Source organism: Notolepis coatsorum, assembly GCF_963971535.1.
Source record: "Notolepis coatsorum genome assembly, chromosome: 4".
In the NCBI taxonomy this organism is placed as follows: domain Eukaryota; kingdom Metazoa; phylum Chordata; class Actinopteri; order Aulopiformes; family Paralepididae; genus Notolepis; species Notolepis coatsorum.
This window is the reverse complement of record NC_140168.1, coordinates 25,941,210-25,958,857: the sequence shown is the minus strand read 5'-3', so window position 1 is coordinate 25,958,857 and position 17,648 is coordinate 25,941,210.

Sequence of the window (17,648 nt, the reverse complement as noted above, 5' to 3'; positions counted from 1 at the left end):
ATCCAGCTATAATCATTTAAGTACTATCGCTATCGTTTCCTAAATATTCCAGGTTGTATACTTACTCCCTGCGCAACCAGAGATTGGACATTCAATGTTGATTTACCTACGAATACTCATTTGCCATAAAAGTGCATATTCAATATTTCAAATCATAAATGTAATTAAGTGAATGTTGTATACACCTTTTGCTGTATTAAATATTCGATTTGGTACATTTGTGTTGGTTCGTTTCATCAGGTGGGAAAGTGTTCATCATACTTATATCTTGTACTGGGTGGCCAGAAGTTAAAGTACATGAGGTAGTGGTATTAAATATCATATCTAACAATACAGTCAGGGAATTGTACCCCTCAGTTACACTAATCTTAACCAACTTCGAAAGAGTCGCCTAAGCTTAACCAGTGATAAACTAGGCGTTAGGTAGTGTTGACAGAATCAGGCTATAGGGCGACAATGATGTGGTCAAGAGGCATGGTTTCTATCTTTAGCCTTTAACTGGCGTGGTTTATTTGTTCACATGGTATGAGCAGTAACACATCAGTCCTCTCCGTGAGAAGTAGGTGGGGGAGAGAGGTCAAGTAGGAGGAGACATCCTATTTATACTCGCCACCTGGTGGTGTCTTGAGTGGCTCCGCCTAGAGCGCCCTCTAGTGGAAACAGTTATATATGCAGTTAGACAGTTAACAATCCTACCTAGAACCTCTGACTTCAACAGGTAGTTTGCAGGCTGTTCGAGGCGGAAATAGTGATAGAAACAGGCGTCACGCGATTGGCACACATGTCACATGACCAGAAACGTCAGTGGCCAATCAGATCGCGCAAACCGAACGCGGAAGTGCAACCCCGTTAGGGAAAATATTCACGCGGCCAGAACATTATTTTTTTTTGTATCCACTTTTTTCTCCTTATTTTCTATTTTTTCTCCCATCCCAATTTCGCCTCGCCAATTCTCCCTTCAATTCTTCCCTCCCCTGTCTCGAACATTGCTAGACTATGCCTCCCACTGGTCGGCTGCAGTGAGGACCAAGCCTTGCATCACGTGTCCCCTCCGGTACACGAGGAGGCAGCCTGTCGCATCTTTTCACCTGAACAGCGCGATCTCTCAGTGGCGAGGAGTAACGCGTGGGAGGCTCACGCTGCCCCCGATACTTCCTGATTCTGCTGTACAGGCGCACCAACCGACCTGTAGGAGTCACTGTCCACAACGTCCAATCCCCACCCACCGGCTTTCCCACCCTCTAACACTGCCAATTGTGTTAGTATGACGACCGGCCAAGCCGGTAGCAACGCCGAGAGCTGGGCTCGATACCAGCATCTCCTGCGTTAGTGACGAGCGCCTTGCCCACTGTGCCACTTAGCCGCCTATGTCGGGTTTTATTCTAAAATGAACTAGCCAAAGGCATCTGTCTGACATCTAAGTGTTTCCTCACTCTTACTCCCAGAGCTTAATAGACCTGTTTTAAACTCTCCACGAACCACACTAATGCTGGCCATACATGTTGAATAATTTAGACCTACATATAGCACTGACTACATGTGAATTTCACACAAAAAGTTATTGAACCCTGTTATCTTTTCAACGTCTCCCTACAACCGCTGAGCCGTGGAGCTGCTCAGTAGCTGTGCACAGTGACAGTAGAAGCCTGTACTTGTACTGGGCGGCTCCCAGCAGGGGCAGAGCAAGCAGGGAGGATATTGGAACTGACTACACCAGGTCCCCCGTGCTCAACTTCCCACATTATGAATCTGTGGAACCGTGTGTGTGTGTGTGTGTGTGTGTGTGTGTGTGTGTGTGTGTGTGTGTGTGTGTCTTCACAGTTACTGGTGAAAAACTGTCTGTTGTTCCATCGTTCAAATACCATGGGGAGCATTCTCTCGCTGCCTTTGGGAGACTCCAGCGTCGGGTCTTTCAGAACAAAAACAGTAATTTCTGCACAAAGATCTGTGTCTATCAAGCCGTCTGCATCCCTACCCTCTAAAGTTGTGAATCCTGGGTCACTTACACATCAGCGCCCTAGAGCAGTTCCACATACGCTGCCTTCAGCGCATCCTGGGAATTACCTGGTATGATTGCGTGCCTCATACTGAAGTACTCTCAAAGACCAACTGTATAGGAGTATTGAGGCAACCATCACCAGCTACGATGGCTGGGCCATAAGGATGCCCTCAAACCGGCTGCCTCGCAGAGTGCTATATGGCCAACTACATCATGGTCGACGCTCTGCTGGAGGGCAGAAGAAGCGATATAAAGACCAGCTGAAGACCAAGGCGGCTGGGTGGCGCAGCGGACATTGCGCTCGTCACCAACGCAAGAGACACCGGTCTCGAATCCGGCTGTCAGCGTTGCCTCCGGCTTGGGCCGGCCGTCATACTGACTCAATTGGCAGAGTCAGCGGGAGGGGAGTCGATGGGTGGTAATCTGGTCGTTGTAAACAGCAACTCCTACAGGTCGGTCAGGGCGCCTGCACAGCAAGGACAGGAGATATCGAGGGTAGTGTGAGCCTCCCACACGTTACACCTCGCCAATGAGAGTCCGCGCTGGCAGGTGCGATAGACATGCGATAGATTCTTCAACCCTCCCTACGACCGACCAGTGGGGGGCACATGCGAGCAACGATCAAGACAGGCCAAGGGGGAATTGGCAGGACTAAAATTGGGATGGGAGAAAAACAGAAAAAAGGAGAAAAAGTGGACACATTTTTTTATTATGAACTATGAACTGAACTAGTTCATTTTACAATTTGTGAACTGAACTAGTTCATATAGAAAGTGACAACATACACATGGGAGCAGTGAGTTGCTGAAAAGGAGTGAGGCTGTTCTACTCAAAAACATGAAAAACGTGATGTGGACCATAACCATGATGCATCTCAAATGATTTAATCTGACGAAGGGGTCCAGAACAAAGCGGTTTCCATTGTTGACCTTCACTGCTCATTGTTGACCTTCACTGCTCATTGTTGACTGGAAGCATAATCCAGAATATGGTATAGCAGCTTAGTTTCTCCATCATGATGACATGCAAACGGTTCCATCCCTTTCTTTCAGGCGTGCGGAATAACCCTTTTATTTATTTATTAAAGAAAAATCAATTTATACATTTTTCAATTTACATACATTATATATATATATAAAATAATGAATAGAAAATTAAACATATACACCCACAACACTACTGCCGTCCCCCATCCTACCACCCCCTACTGCCCAGTTCTAATTTATTTGTATTTTTTTTTTCATATTTATTTATTAACACAAAGAGTTAAACAAAAGTAAAAAAAAAGAAGAAAAAAAGTACACAATAACCATATTGTGTAGGAGAAGTTTAGAAGCCTAGAGGCTTATCGAGAACTTCCCCTGTTAGGTACATGTACCTAATATGTGACAAATAAAACAAAACTTGAAACTTGAACAAACTAAGTAAAAATATATAGTAAAAAAAAAAAAATGAATAATAGTAAAAAGGGAGGGGGGTTGCTGTGTGAATATAACACCTTTTAATGCTTCTGTGCGAGTATGTTGTTAGGTCATCATTTTGGTTGTGGCTTTAGGGTCAAAGATTCTCCATCATTTCTGGTAGTGACTATACAATTTATCCACCAAGGGGCACTGTTTCCTTTTGTAACCATGTTGGGTCACCGCAGAAATGGAGAACGGTGAGGATTTCCAGAACCTTATTCATAAAATAAGAGATAGAGGTTTGAATTTGCACCCCTATTGAGATGATGTTTTTTTTGTCTATTTCAAAATAGATAACCCAGTGTTCAGTGTACAGACATTCTGTATAATTTTATGGTACAGACATGTGTTGTCACTGTTAGTTTTAGAAGGTGTTTATATGCACCAAGAATCAAGGATGAATGAATGAAAACTTAATTAACAGATTGCAGAATGGGTACAATACAGTACGGCTCAATACACAATTGTTAAGGGTATGCATAGTGACATTTATGACATACATGACATCATGACATGACATTTATGGCATACATGGCATACAGGTATCTAGTACTGTTACATTTGTGACATATACGATATGCAAATATACATTACCCATAGATCCTAACAGAGATTATATACATATTTCATTTCAACCTTTATTTAAAATCGTAAGCATCTGAGGTTTCCCTCATTTACAGAAACGACGATTGTACAGTACATAATAAAAACAATATTCACAGAAATTTAAACACCAGAGTAAAACAAATTAAAAACGTTTAAAAAATAATTTTAAAATATCACACAATGGTCTGAAATCATACATTTAAACATTCCAGGGGAAGGGAGAACCTCCAATTTTAGCGTGAGTTGAAGGACATTCCATGAGTTAGAGGCATCAAAGGAAAAGGCTGACATATGATGGAGAGGAGACTGTACATTTGGGAGGGGGGGGGGGGTTGGACCTTTACGGTGGCCAGTTTAGGATCGCAGCCTCCCGTAGGTGCTCTTTGAGAGCGGTTTTGAATGTGGGTAGGGATTCACATCTTTTTACGGCTGTGGGTAGGGCGTTCCACATTGTTGTGGCATAATTGCGAAATGTGTTTAGTCCCTTGTTTGTGCCGAATCTGGGTTGCACATGATTTGTGGAACTCCCTCTGGTGTTGTGGGCGTGGTATTCACTGACCTTTGGGAAGTTTTTCGACATGTACATGGGTACTTGTGTGGTCAAGTCAGTCAAGAGTTTTATTTGTCACGTCATACAAGGCATACAGTGAAATGCGGGTGGTCATGCCCACAGCGATTGTGCAATAATACAAGTAATAAGAATAAGACATAAAAGGTATAATGTACATAACGTTTTTAAATTGCATGGTAAAAGACATGCTAAGGTCCTGTGATAGTGCAATACTGTGAGGTTTTGCCCGCTGCTCACTACCTTTTCTCTGTCTTCTTTAAGCCTACTGTTAGGAATTCCCTACTCACTCTCTCTAGCCCCCACCCTCTCGTTCCTTACCCTTAGTGGCCACACCTGTTTGATATTCTATTATCTCTCGCACCTGTGGTGGCAGGCTAATTAGTCCCCCTGTGGGCTTTAAATACCAGGGCGCTTCCCCTCGTTTTGGCGTGGGGTCGTGTTGTATTCATGCTGAGTCATATTCTCTAACATCTAGACTCTTTCGGGAGATCCTCTGGTCTACCAATGCTGTAAGATGGATCTCTCCAGCCTTGAGATGTTTGCTCCAGCCTTCGTCTGCTGTCGCCGTAGCCTGTGGAGGAGACTGTTCTGCGCTCCCTGTAACTTCCACGGGAGGCACCCCAGCGCTCCACTGCAGACCCCAGCGCAGCTGTTCGTCCTGACGCACATCTAGACCAACGCGCATCTCCCGGACCCTCGAGCTTGGCACGCTCTCCAGTCACCAGCGCGCAACGCGCATCTTCAAGGGCTTTGGCCACCTGTCGCCGTTTGCCTGGAGGGAGACATTGTACTGCGCTCTCTAATTCTCTACGGGAGGTATTCCAGTGTTCCACTCCAGACCAGCGCGCCAGATGCGCTCAAGCCTTCGCCACCTGCCGCCGTTTGCCTGGAGGGAGACACTGTACTGCGCTCTCTAATCCTCTACGGGAGGTATTCCAGTGTTCCACTTCAGACCTTCGAGCTTGGCACGCTCCTCCGTACCAGCGCACAGACGCGCATCTTCCAGACCTTCGAGCTTGGCACGCTCCTCCGTACCAGCGCACTGACGCGCATCTTCCAGACCTTCGAGCTTGGCACGCTCCTCCGTACCAGCGCACAGACGCGCATCTTCCAGACCTTCGAGCTTGGCACGCTCTCCAGACCTCAGCGCGCCGACGCGCATCTTCCAGACCTTCGTGCTTGGCACACTCCTCCTCGCAGACGCACCCCGAGGCGTCTCTCTGTTCCGACGCGCACACCAAGGTGTGGCGCGCCACTCTGTTCCTCGGCTCCGACAGCGGCTACCCGGTGGACGACATCCTCGCCACCGCCACTGTTCCGACGCGCACACCAAGGTGTGGCGCGCACTCTGTTCCTCGGCTCCGACAGCGGCTACCCGGTGGACGACATCCTCGCCACCGCCACTGTTCCGACGCGCACACCAAGGTGTGGCGCGCACTCTGTTCCTCGGCTCCGACAGCGGCTACCCGGTGGACGACGCCCTCGCCACCGCCACTGTTCCGACGCGCACACCAAGGTGTGGCGCGCACTCTGTTCCTCGGCTCCGACAGCGGCTACCCGGTGGACGACGCCCTCGCCACCGCCACTGTTCCGACGCGCACACCAAGGTGTGGCGCGCACTCTGTTCCTCGGCTCCGACAGCGGCTACCCGGTGGACGACGCCCTCGCCACCGCCACTGTTCCGACGCGCACACCAAGGTGTGGCGCGCACTCTGTTCCTCGGCTCCGACAGCGGCTACCCGGTGGACGATACCCTCGTCACCGCCACTGTTCCAGCACTCTGTTCCTCGGCTCCGACAGTCGGCTACCCGGTGGACGACTCCCTCGTCACCGCCACTGTTCCAGCACTCTGTTCCTCGGCTCGGACAGCCAGCCACCCGGTGGCGATGCCCTCGCCCCGCTGCTGTCCCTTACCTTTACGCATACGCCTGGGTGAGTTTTGATTGTGATGTCACTCACTCAGCGTAGTGCCCTTGCCCCCGTTCCCGCTGCTGTCCCTGTACCTTTACGCATACGCCTGGGTGAGTTTTGATTGTGATGTCACTCACTCAGCGTAGTGCCCTTGCCCCCGTTCCCGCTGCTGTCCCTGTACCTTTACGCATACGCCTGGGTGAGTTTTGATTGTGATGTCACTCACTCAGCGTAATGCCTCTTGCCCCCGTTCCCGCTGCTGTTCCTGTACCATTACGCATACGCCTGGGTGAGTTTTGATTGTGATGTCACTCTCCCAGCGTATTGCCTCCTTTAGTTCTCACTTAGTAATTAGTTTGGACATTTCATCTCCCACTCTGTTTTGTTCTCTCGTGGATATTATTTTGGACATTTCATCTCCCACTGTGTGTTTGTTCACACGAAGATAGTATTTACTTTGTTACTTTGTTATTTGGACTGTTCTGCATCTGCTCTGTTTTGTTCCCTTTGAATATTAACCTTCTCCTCTGTTCTGCAGAGCGGCCCAGATGTTTTCCCACCAGTCCCCAGTTCCTCCCTGTCCCCAGCCCGCCTCCGCGGGCCTCTGTTCCCTCTGTCACCAGAACCTGGCCCTCTGTTCCCCAGAACCTGTTCCCTATGTTCCCCAGTACCTGTTCCCTCTGTCCCTAGTTCTCCTAGTCCCTAGTCCTCTATCCCTAGCTCTCCTAGTCCCTAGTCCTCTGTCCCAAGGCGTTCCCTTAACCTTCCCAAGGCGTTCCCTTAACCTTCCCAAGGCGTTCCCTTAACCTTCCCTTAGGCGTTCCCTTTACCTTCCCATAGTGTTCCCTTTACCTGCCCACCTCTTAAAGGCACTTTACCTTCCCCTCTCGTGTTATTCCAGTGTTTTGTGTTTTCTCCCTTAAAGGGACAGTGCCCTTTTTCCCTGTTCTAAATAAATATCTGTTTCTTGGCAAACCATCATACCTGTCTTGTGTTGTGCGATTGGGGTCGGTTACAAACCATAACAGTACGACCCCACCAAATCGACGACCCCAGCCAGCACAGACGGTGTATGTTGAGTTTGCCTTTTTTTTTCTTGTTCCCTCTAGCTTCCTTGTTAGCCCAGTTTAGCTTCCCTGTTAGTCCTGTTTAGCTCCCTTGTTAGCCTGTTACTCCCCTGTTTAGCTTGTTAGTCTCCCCGGTTAGCTCCCCTGTTTGCTTCCCGTTTTGCCCTGTTTGACCCCCCTGTAGCTAGCCATGCCCTGGCAGCTAACCCAGTCCCTCGGCAGAGCCCCTGTCTGCTAGCTTTGCCCCGGCTGCTAGCACAGCCTCTATGTTTATGCAGCCCTTGCTGCTGGCATGGGCCCTGTAGCTAGCCATGCCCTGGCGGCTAACCCAGTTTCCCTCTGCATGGCCCCGGTCTGCTAGCTTGGCCCCGGCTGTTAGCACAGCCTCTATGTTAATGCAGCCTTGCAGCTGGCATAGGCCCTGTAGCTAGCCAGGCCCAAGCAGCTAACCCGGTCCCTCTGCATGGCCTCCACTTTTTTGTGTAGTTTATCCCACTGCTAGGACTGCCCTTTCAGCTAGCAAGGTCAGTTTTTCTCACACAGCTAGGACTGTCCTTCCAGCTAGCTTGTGCTCTCATGCTGGTCCAGCCCTGTCTGCCAGCCTAGCTCCGGCAGCTAGCGCAGCCCCTATGTTGATGTAGCAGTACAGCTAGCATAGGCCCTGTAGCTATCAGTGCCCTGGCAGCTACCCTTTCCCTCTGCTAGCCTGGCTCCGGCAGCTTGCGCAGCCTCTATGTTGATGTAGCAGTACAGCTAGCATAGGCCCTGTAGCTATCAGTGCCCTGGCAGCTAACCTTCCCTCTGCTAGCCCTTTCCCGGTGCTTCCATGGTTACCCCTTAGCTACCCTGCTTGCCCCTCAGTTCCTCTAGACCAGTTCCTCTAGACCAGTTCTCTAGACCAGTTCCCTAAACCAGTTCTCTAGACCAGTTCTCTTGCCCAGTTCGCTAGACTAGTTCTCTAGACCCAGTTCCTCTAGACCAGTTGCCCCTCTGCTACCCTAGTTACCCCTCGGCGACCCTGTTTCTTTTGCTAGCCCCACTCTTGTGGTGGCTTCCCCTGCTGGCTTGGCCAGTACCTCTTGTTTTGCCCCCTGCCACTCTGTCTGTATTTGTTTTGGGTCGCCGGGTGGCTCCCGTTGAGGGGGGGGTACTGTGAGGTTTTGCCCGCTGCTCACTACCTTTTCTCTGTCTTCTTTAAGCCTACTGTTAGGAATTCCCTACTCACTCTCTCTAGCCCCCACCCTCTCGTTCCTTACCCTTAGTGGCCACACCTGTTTGATATTCTATTATCTCTCGCACCTGTGGTGGCAGGCTAATTAGTCCCCCTGTGGGCTTTAAATACCAGGGCGCTTCCCCTCGTTTTGGCGTGGGGTCGTGTTGTATTCATGCTGAGTCATATTCTCTAACATCTAGACTCTTTCGGGAGATCCTCTGGTCTACCAATGCTGTAAGATGGATCTCTCCAGCCTTGAGATGTTTGCTCCAGCCTTCGTCTGCTGTCGCCGTAGCCTGTGGAGGAGACTGTTCTGCGCTCCCTGTAACTTCCACGGGAGGCACCCCAGCGCTCCACTGCAGACCCCAGCGCAGCTGTTCGTCCTGACGCACATCTAGACCAACGCGCATCTCCCGGACCCTCGAGCTTGGCACGCTCTCCAGTCACCAGCGCGCAACGCGCATCTTCAAGGGCTTTGGCCACCTGTCGCCGTTTGCCTGGAGGGAGACATTGTACTGCGCTCTCTAATTCTCTACGGGAGGTATTCCAGTGTTCCACTCCAGACCAGCGCGCCAGATGCGCTCAAGCCTTCGCCACCTGCCGCCGTTTGCCTGGAGGGAGACACTGTACTGCGCTCTCTAATCCTCTACGGGAGGTATTCCAGTGTTCCACTTCAGACCTTCGAGCTTGGCACGCTCCTCCGTACCAGCGCACAGACGCGCATCTTCCAGACCTTCGAGCTTGGCACGCTCCTCCGTACCAGCGCACTGACGCGCATCTTCCAGACCTTCGAGCTTGGCACGCTCCTCCGTACCAGCGCACAGACGCGCATCTTCCAGACCTTCGAGCTTGGCACGCTCTCCAGACCTCAGCGCGCCGACGCGCATCTTCCAGACCTTCGTGCTTGGCACACTCCTCCTCGCAGACGCACCCCGAGGCGTCTCTCTGTTCCGACGCGCACACCAAGGTGTGGCGCGCCACTCTGTTCCTCGGCTCCGACAGCGGCTACCCGGTGGACGACATCCTCGCCACCGCCACTGTTCCGACGCGCACACCAAGGTGTGGCGCGCACTCTGTTCCTCGGCTCCGACAGCGGCTACCCGGTGGACGACATCCTCGCCACCGCCACTGTTCCGACGCGCACACCAAGGTGTGGCGCGCACTCTGTTCCTCGGCTCCGACAGCGGCTACCCGGTGGACGACGCCCTCGCCACCGCCACTGTTCCGACGCGCACACCAAGGTGTGGCGCGCACTCTGTTCCTCGGCTCCGACAGCGGCTACCCGGTGGACGACGCCCTCGCCACCGCCACTGTTCCGACGCGCACACCAAGGTGTGGCGCGCACTCTGTTCCTCGGCTCCGACAGCGGCTACCCGGTGGACGACGCCCTCGCCACCGCCACTGTTCCGACGCGCACACCAAGGTGTGGCGCGCACTCTGTTCCTCGGCTCCGACAGCGGCTACCCGGTGGACGATACCCTCGTCACCGCCACTGTTCCAGCACTCTGTTCCTCGGCTCCGACAGTCGGCTACCCGGTGGACGACTCCCTCGTCACCGCCACTGTTCCAGCACTCTGTTCCTCGGCTCGGACAGCCAGCCACCCGGTGGCGATGCCCTCGCCCCGCTGCTGTCCCTTACCTTTACGCATACGCCTGGGTGAGTTTTGATTGTGATGTCACTCACTCAGCGTAGTGCCCTTGCCCCCGTTCCCGCTGCTGTCCCTGTACCTTTACGCATACGCCTGGGTGAGTTTTGATTGTGATGTCACTCACTCAGCGTAGTGCCCTTGCCCCCGTTCCCGCTGCTGTCCCTGTACCTTTACGCATACGCCTGGGTGAGTTTTGATTGTGATGTCACTCACTCAGCGTAATGCCTCTTGCCCCCGTTCCCGCTGCTGTTCCTGTACCATTACGCATACGCCTGGGTGAGTTTTGATTGTGATGTCACTCTCCCAGCGTATTGCCTCCTTTAGTTCTCACTTAGTAATTAGTTTGGACATTTCATCTCCCACTCTGTTTTGTTCTCTCGTGGATATTATTTTGGACATTTCATCTCCCACTGTGTGTTTGTTCACACGAAGATAGTATTTACTTTGTTACTTTGTTATTTGGACTGTTCTGCATCTGCTCTGTTTTGTTCCCTTTGAATATTAACCTTCTCCTCTGTTCTGCAGAGCGGCCCAGATGTTTTCCCACCAGTCCCCAGTTCCTCCCTGTCCCCAGCCCGCCTCCGCGGGCCTCTGTTCCCTCTGTCACCAGAACCTGGCCCTCTGTTCCCCAGAACCTGTTCCCTATGTTCCCCAGTACCTGTTCCCTCTGTCCCTAGTTCTCCTAGTCCCTAGTCCTCTATCCCTAGCTCTCCTAGTCCCTAGTCCTCTGTCCCAAGGCGTTCCCTTAACCTTCCCAAGGCGTTCCCTTAACCTTCCCAAGGCGTTCCCTTAACCTTCCCTTAGGCGTTCCCTTTACCTTCCCATAGTGTTCCCTTTACCTGCCCACCTCTTAAAGGCACTTTACCTTCCCCTCTCGTGTTATTCCAGTGTTTTGTGTTTTCTCCCTTAAAGGGACAGTGCCCTTTTTCCCTGTTCTAAATAAATATCTGTTTCTTGGCAAACCATCATACCTGTCTTGTGTTGTGCGATTGGGGTCGGTTACAAACCATAACAAATACAGTGTTAAGCTACGGATGAGGCACTGGGTCTTATGTACACTACTATACTATACTATACAATATACAGTTATACTATATATCCTTATGCTATCTTGTTATATCCATCTATTACTATACAAGAACCACTCCTGTTATTTTTTTCTTTCTTTTTTTGTGACCTTTTCATTGTGTAAAGTGACCGTTGAGTGTGAGCGTGTGCAGCATGTGTGTGTGTGTGTGTTTGTGCTAAAGTGACTGTTAGTGTGTGAGCATATACAGTATGTGTGTTGTGTGTGTGCTCATGTGTGCTTGTGTGTGGAGTCAGAGTTCAGTGTTCAAGACTCTGATGGCCTGGGGGAAGAAGCTGAGCCGAAGTCTCTCTGTCCTAGTTGCTGGTGTGCGCAGGCGTTTGCCTGACCGCAGCAGCTTGAACAGGCTGTTGTTGGGGTGGTGAGGGTCTTTCATTATTATCAGCTGAGCACACCACTCTCTGTAGGGCCTTCTTGTCCTGTGCCTTGCTGTTTCCATACCAGGCAGTGGTGTTTCCAGTCAAGATGCTCTCTACAGCTCCGGAGTAGAAGGACTGGAGTATCTTCCCCAATACTCTGAACTTCCATAACTGTCTCAGGTTTGATTGATTGATTGATTGAAAAGTTTATTAACAGATTGCAGAATGGGTACAGTACAGTACAGCTCAATACATACAATTGTTAAGGGGATGCAGACCAGAGAAAGACTTTCGTCTTGTTTACATCAGGGTCGCCTGTGGTAGAGGCGCTGCTTCGCCTTTTTTACGACTGAGTCTATGTGTGTTGTCCATGTCAGGTCCTGACAGATGTGGACCCCCAGGTACTTAAAGCTGCTCACCCTGTCCACGGTAGCCCCGTTTATCCACAGTGGTGTGTGTCCCCTGCTGTGTTCTCCTAAAATCCACGATCAGCGTGGTGTAGGATGTGCAACATGAAAATTCATTGTTGGGGCGGCTAAGTGGCGCAGTGGGCAAGGCGCTCGCCACTAATGCAGGAGATGCTGGGTTTGAGCCCAGCTCTCGGCATTGCTACCAGCTTGGCTGGTCGTTCATACTAACACAATTGGCAGTGTTAGGGGTGGGAAGCTGGTGGGTGGGGATCGGACATTGTGGACAGCGACTCCTACAGGTCGGTTGGTGCGCCTGCGCAGCAGAATCAGGAAGCAACGGGGGCGGCGTGTCCCTCCCACGCAGACCCTCACCGCTGAGAGATCGCGCTGTGCAGGTGAAAAGATGCGACGGCTGCCTCCTCGTGTACCGGAGGGGACACGTGATGCAAGGCTTCGTCCACATTGCAGCCGGCCAGAGATAGAGAGATTGATGGGGATACTAATAAATTTTCGCCGCGGGGGGGGGGGGGGGGGGGGGGGGCATAATCCCACGGGACAATGCATTGGTAACTTGTTTCAAATGACAATATATACCCCTGTGATTATTATTGTACGGATCGGAATACGGGTGTGCGCGTGGGAGTGTGCACAAAGATATTTTGACAATGATATCCAAGGGAGAAGCCCCACCAGCCCTGCGCACACACGAATGAATGAATGAATGAATGAATGAATGAATGAATGAAAACTTTATTTAACAGATTGCAGAATGGGTACAATACAGTACAGCTCAATACACACAATTGTTAAGGGGATGCAGACCAGAGAAAGACGTTTGTCTTGTTTACATCAGGGTCCCCCATTTTCAATTCATATTGACATTTATGACATACATACATGACATTTATGGCATAGGGACATACAGGTATTTAGTACTGATACATTTGTGACATATACGGTATTCAAATATACAGTACTGTTACCCATAGATCCTGACAGAGTATATACATATGATGGGGAGGAGACTGTACATTTGGAGGGGGTGGGTGGGTGGGAGAGAAATATACATACGGCGGGGAGAGAATATATACATGCGGTGGGGAGGAGACTGTCTTTTAGGAGGGGGTGGGGGGTTTTGACATTTACGGTGGCCGGTTTTTTACACACTCCTGAGCGTGGGCTCTCTCTCTCTCTCTCTACCAGGGAGAAGTCCCTCCACCAGCCCCGCGCACACACATTAACACACTCCTGAGCGCGGTTGATTGATTGATTGATTGAAAAGTTTATTAACAGATTGCAGAATGGGTACAGTACAGTACAGCTCAATACATACAATTGTTAAGGGGATGCAGACCAGAGAAAGACTTTTGTCTTGTTTACATCAGGGTCCCCCATTTTCAATTCATCATAACATATATGACATACATGACATACAGCCCCGCGCACACACATTTACACACTCCTGCGCACGGTCCCTCTCTCTCTCTACCAGGGACGCCGTCAGGTTGTGTGTGTTTCCCCCGCGCCGGTCAGGTTGTCCCCGCGGCCCAGGTTGTGTGTAAAATGCATGTGTGTCGGCACCGTTTGAGGAAGTGAAAGTATTTCCACTCGCTCTGCTGTTGAGGGGGCGTTAGTTATACAGATCAGTGCCCTATTCACGTCAGCAATACTGTCAAATCAGAACGGCTTAGTTGAGTGAGGGAAGATCTCGTGAACTCGAGACTAGACTGATGAGTCAATATGATAATTAACGACACAGACCACATTGATATAATCCCCCATTGCTAGGAAACAATGCTAAACACTGGAAAAGTCCATTTATAATGCATGGGACCTTTAAGAAAACACCAGAACCTTATGATACCTGATGATTACATGTTGTCTTTTAATTTCCTCAAATCACTGCATTGTTTCTTAGGTCAAAAACACAACCGCATTCTTCTTATTATACATGTTATTTTTCTGTTTTATATACTCTATTAAAACCACTTAACTGGCAACGGCCCGCCCGGGCCCTCTTTAGGACGATTTGCCCACTGGCGCGACACAGCAATGTGGCGGCCCCTAGCGGCTCGGGTCTGCATTTTTTTAAATACAATATATATATAGAATTAAAGCTCTATTTGTTGCCTGTCGATTGCCACATCATGCGACAAAATCCGTTTGGCGGTTCTCGAGTTACATGCCGATATGTGAGGCGTGCACCATTGTACACGGCAGAGTCAGATTACCACCCCCGACTCCCGAGGCTCTAGCTCCGTCAATCATTTGGCGATCTCGGAAATGATTGGATAGTGTTGTAGCCAATGAGTGTGGCTTTCCAATGAATCCCCAGATGGGGATGTGCAAATCAGGGATCTTGAAGTCAATGAGGAAATGGAATCCTGGAGAGCTTTTCTTTTTTTTTTACATAGTTTACTAAAATCGCTCCTAATCACTCATTTCTGAACAGATTGATATGAAATTTGGACATGTACTACATAAGACTTCAGGCTATGGTGTTTTCCAGCTTATACCAATTTTTTGGGATATACTATTTCTGGATATTGCAACTACTACAGAAAAACGTGAGTAACAAGTTTTTCTACAACTCAAGTTCAGATCTATGTTACTCTATTTCATTAGCACTAAAAGTGATTTTTCTTTATTGTGTAAGACACTTCAGAATGTTATCTTTCAAAAGAGACAAGGCTTATGCATGTGCTATAAGTATAAAGTACAAGGATACGCTTTTTTTCAATTTTATTTTTGTAAGTATGCAGTCCTCAAGTTCAAGTTTAAAAATGGCCACTTTTCTGGGCACCAGTTAAGTGGATTAAATTAGATTATATAGGATGTATTGTCATTATACAGCACAAGTACAGTACAACAAAAATAATTCATATGATTCTATAACCAGTTGAATCACCTGTACATTGTATATTACTATTGCACTAAACTGTTACATTTGCACTGTGGTGGATGCCAAACTTATTTCTGTTACTGTACTTGTGCTGTATAATGTCAATGCATTCTAATCTAATCTAAAGTACAACTAAATGTATTGGCATCTAACCAGAGTGCAAATGTAACAGTAAAGTCCAATAACAATATACAATGTACAGGTGATTAAACTGGAGTATATATATAAATGAGTACTACTGAGTAATAATGCTATTAATCAGATGTACAGTATGTACAGTGTCATAGTATTAGTATAACACTCTATACACAGTAAATATTGCAGTGTCAAATTAACACTATTCCCGAGTGTATTTGTTCCCAACTACAATTAGTGTTAAATTGACTCTTGCTCTTGTGTAAGAGTTAAATTAAGAGTTAAATACTATTTAGAGTTCATTTAACTCTTACACAAGAGCAAGAGTAAATGTAACACTAATTGTAGTTGGGAACAAATACACTCAGAAATAGTGTTCATTTGACACTGCAAGACTTACTGTGTACAATATACCCATTTTGAGAGTTTGAATTTGTGGATGTTTTTTGCAAAGTCGTACAGTCGTAGAAAATAAATCCCCCCCCCTCGCTTCCCAGTGAGGTCATCGCCACAGTTCAGGATATCGAGCCGGAAGTTGGCGGTGGACACTTTGACTTTTTACATTTCCAACCATTGACCGAGAAGGATAGCATGCCACAGAGTCGCCATCCCAGAAGCAGCACACACCTATATCTTAATTGGGCTCGATGGTCGGGACAGATATTTCGGTGACATTTTGCAGGAGAATTCCCCCCGGCTCCCCTATAGGCCTCCGTTTATCAACGTCTGCCCGCTTCTGCTGAGTAGTTTGTTTTTGCCCTTTTGCGCAATATATCACCTGTCAGGCCTAATGGGAGGCAGTATGGAGCTCACGGAGCCGCGCGGCGCATCCCCTGGGCTCATCCTTTGTTTCCATCGCCACGGATAACTCCTTCAACACCTGCAACAACCCCACCTTTCCGTGCACCATCCCTCCGCTCTCTCTCTCTGTGCTGGATCGAAACCAGAGGAAGTCCCATTAAACCACTTTAAACTTGTGGTGGGAGCGAATATGTTTCCCCCCTTCCGATACTCAACAGTTTACACAAACATGGAATTGAAATTGGTTTGATGTTGATAAAATGTTGATTCCCCCTCTCATTTCTTGAAGACATTGGTGCATCGATAGATGACATAAGATAAGATATCCCTTTATTGATCCCCTTGGGGACATTTGAGTGTCATAGCAGCATGGGGGGGGGGGGGGGATACGCGTCTATTCGAAACCCAAACGGTGCATGCTTCCACGTTCGCGTTTTGCGCTCTGATTGGCCACTGATGTTTCTGGTCGCACCAATCGTGTGACGGCAAGTTCTTTCGCCAGTTAAGCTTAGGCACTCTTTCGAAGTTGGTTAAGGTTAGAGTTTGTCTTAGAGCAGGGCGATAGAACGCCCGCCCTGATTCCAAACTCTAACCTTAACCAACTTCGAAAAAATCGCCTAAGCTTAACCAGTGATAAACTAGGCGTTAGGTAGTTTGCTGCTGGTCGAGGCGGAAATGGGCGCGTCACGCGATTGGGCGCACATGTCACATGACCAGAAACGTCAGTGGCCAATCAGATTCGCAAAACGCATGAACCGTTTGGGTTTCGAATAGACGCGGGGGGTACAGGTATGGGCAGGGTAATAGTAGAAAGACCTCAATATAAACATATGAGGAAAAGTAAACGGTGTAAATGAGGGTCTGTGTGCCCTATTGGTTATATTATACGTTACAATAAATATAGGCAACAAAGAATTTGAATCTGAATATACGCTGCTTTTGACACCATCAGTCACCCCATCCTCATCACTCGTCTCCAGTCCTCCGTTGGCATCTCCGTAATCCCCCTCACCTTGCTCCAATCATACCTCTCATACAGGCACCAATTCATCTCCATCAACAATTGCAAATCCCCCACTGCCCCCATCACTCATGGTGTCCCCCAAGGCTCAGTACTTGGTCCCCTGCTCTTCATCCTCTACATCCTTCCACTTGGTCTGATTCTCCGCCAACATGGCCTCCGTTTTCATTGTTATGCAGACGACACTCAGCTCTACCTCCCCAGCCATATCCGTCTCTTCTACCCATGTAAAGTGTCTTTGAGCACCTGGAAAAGCGCTATATAAAATAGATGTATTATTACTATACTATGAGTAAGAGCAAAAGTAAACAGTTTACACAAGGTACCCTAACTGGCATGATATACGTCATATGTTGTAGTCTGTGCAGGTGCCTTAACAAGCCACTGACTGTTACCTGCGCCTACAGATGACTGAGAACTGGAAGTTCTTGCGATGAGAGCAGCAGCACTGATG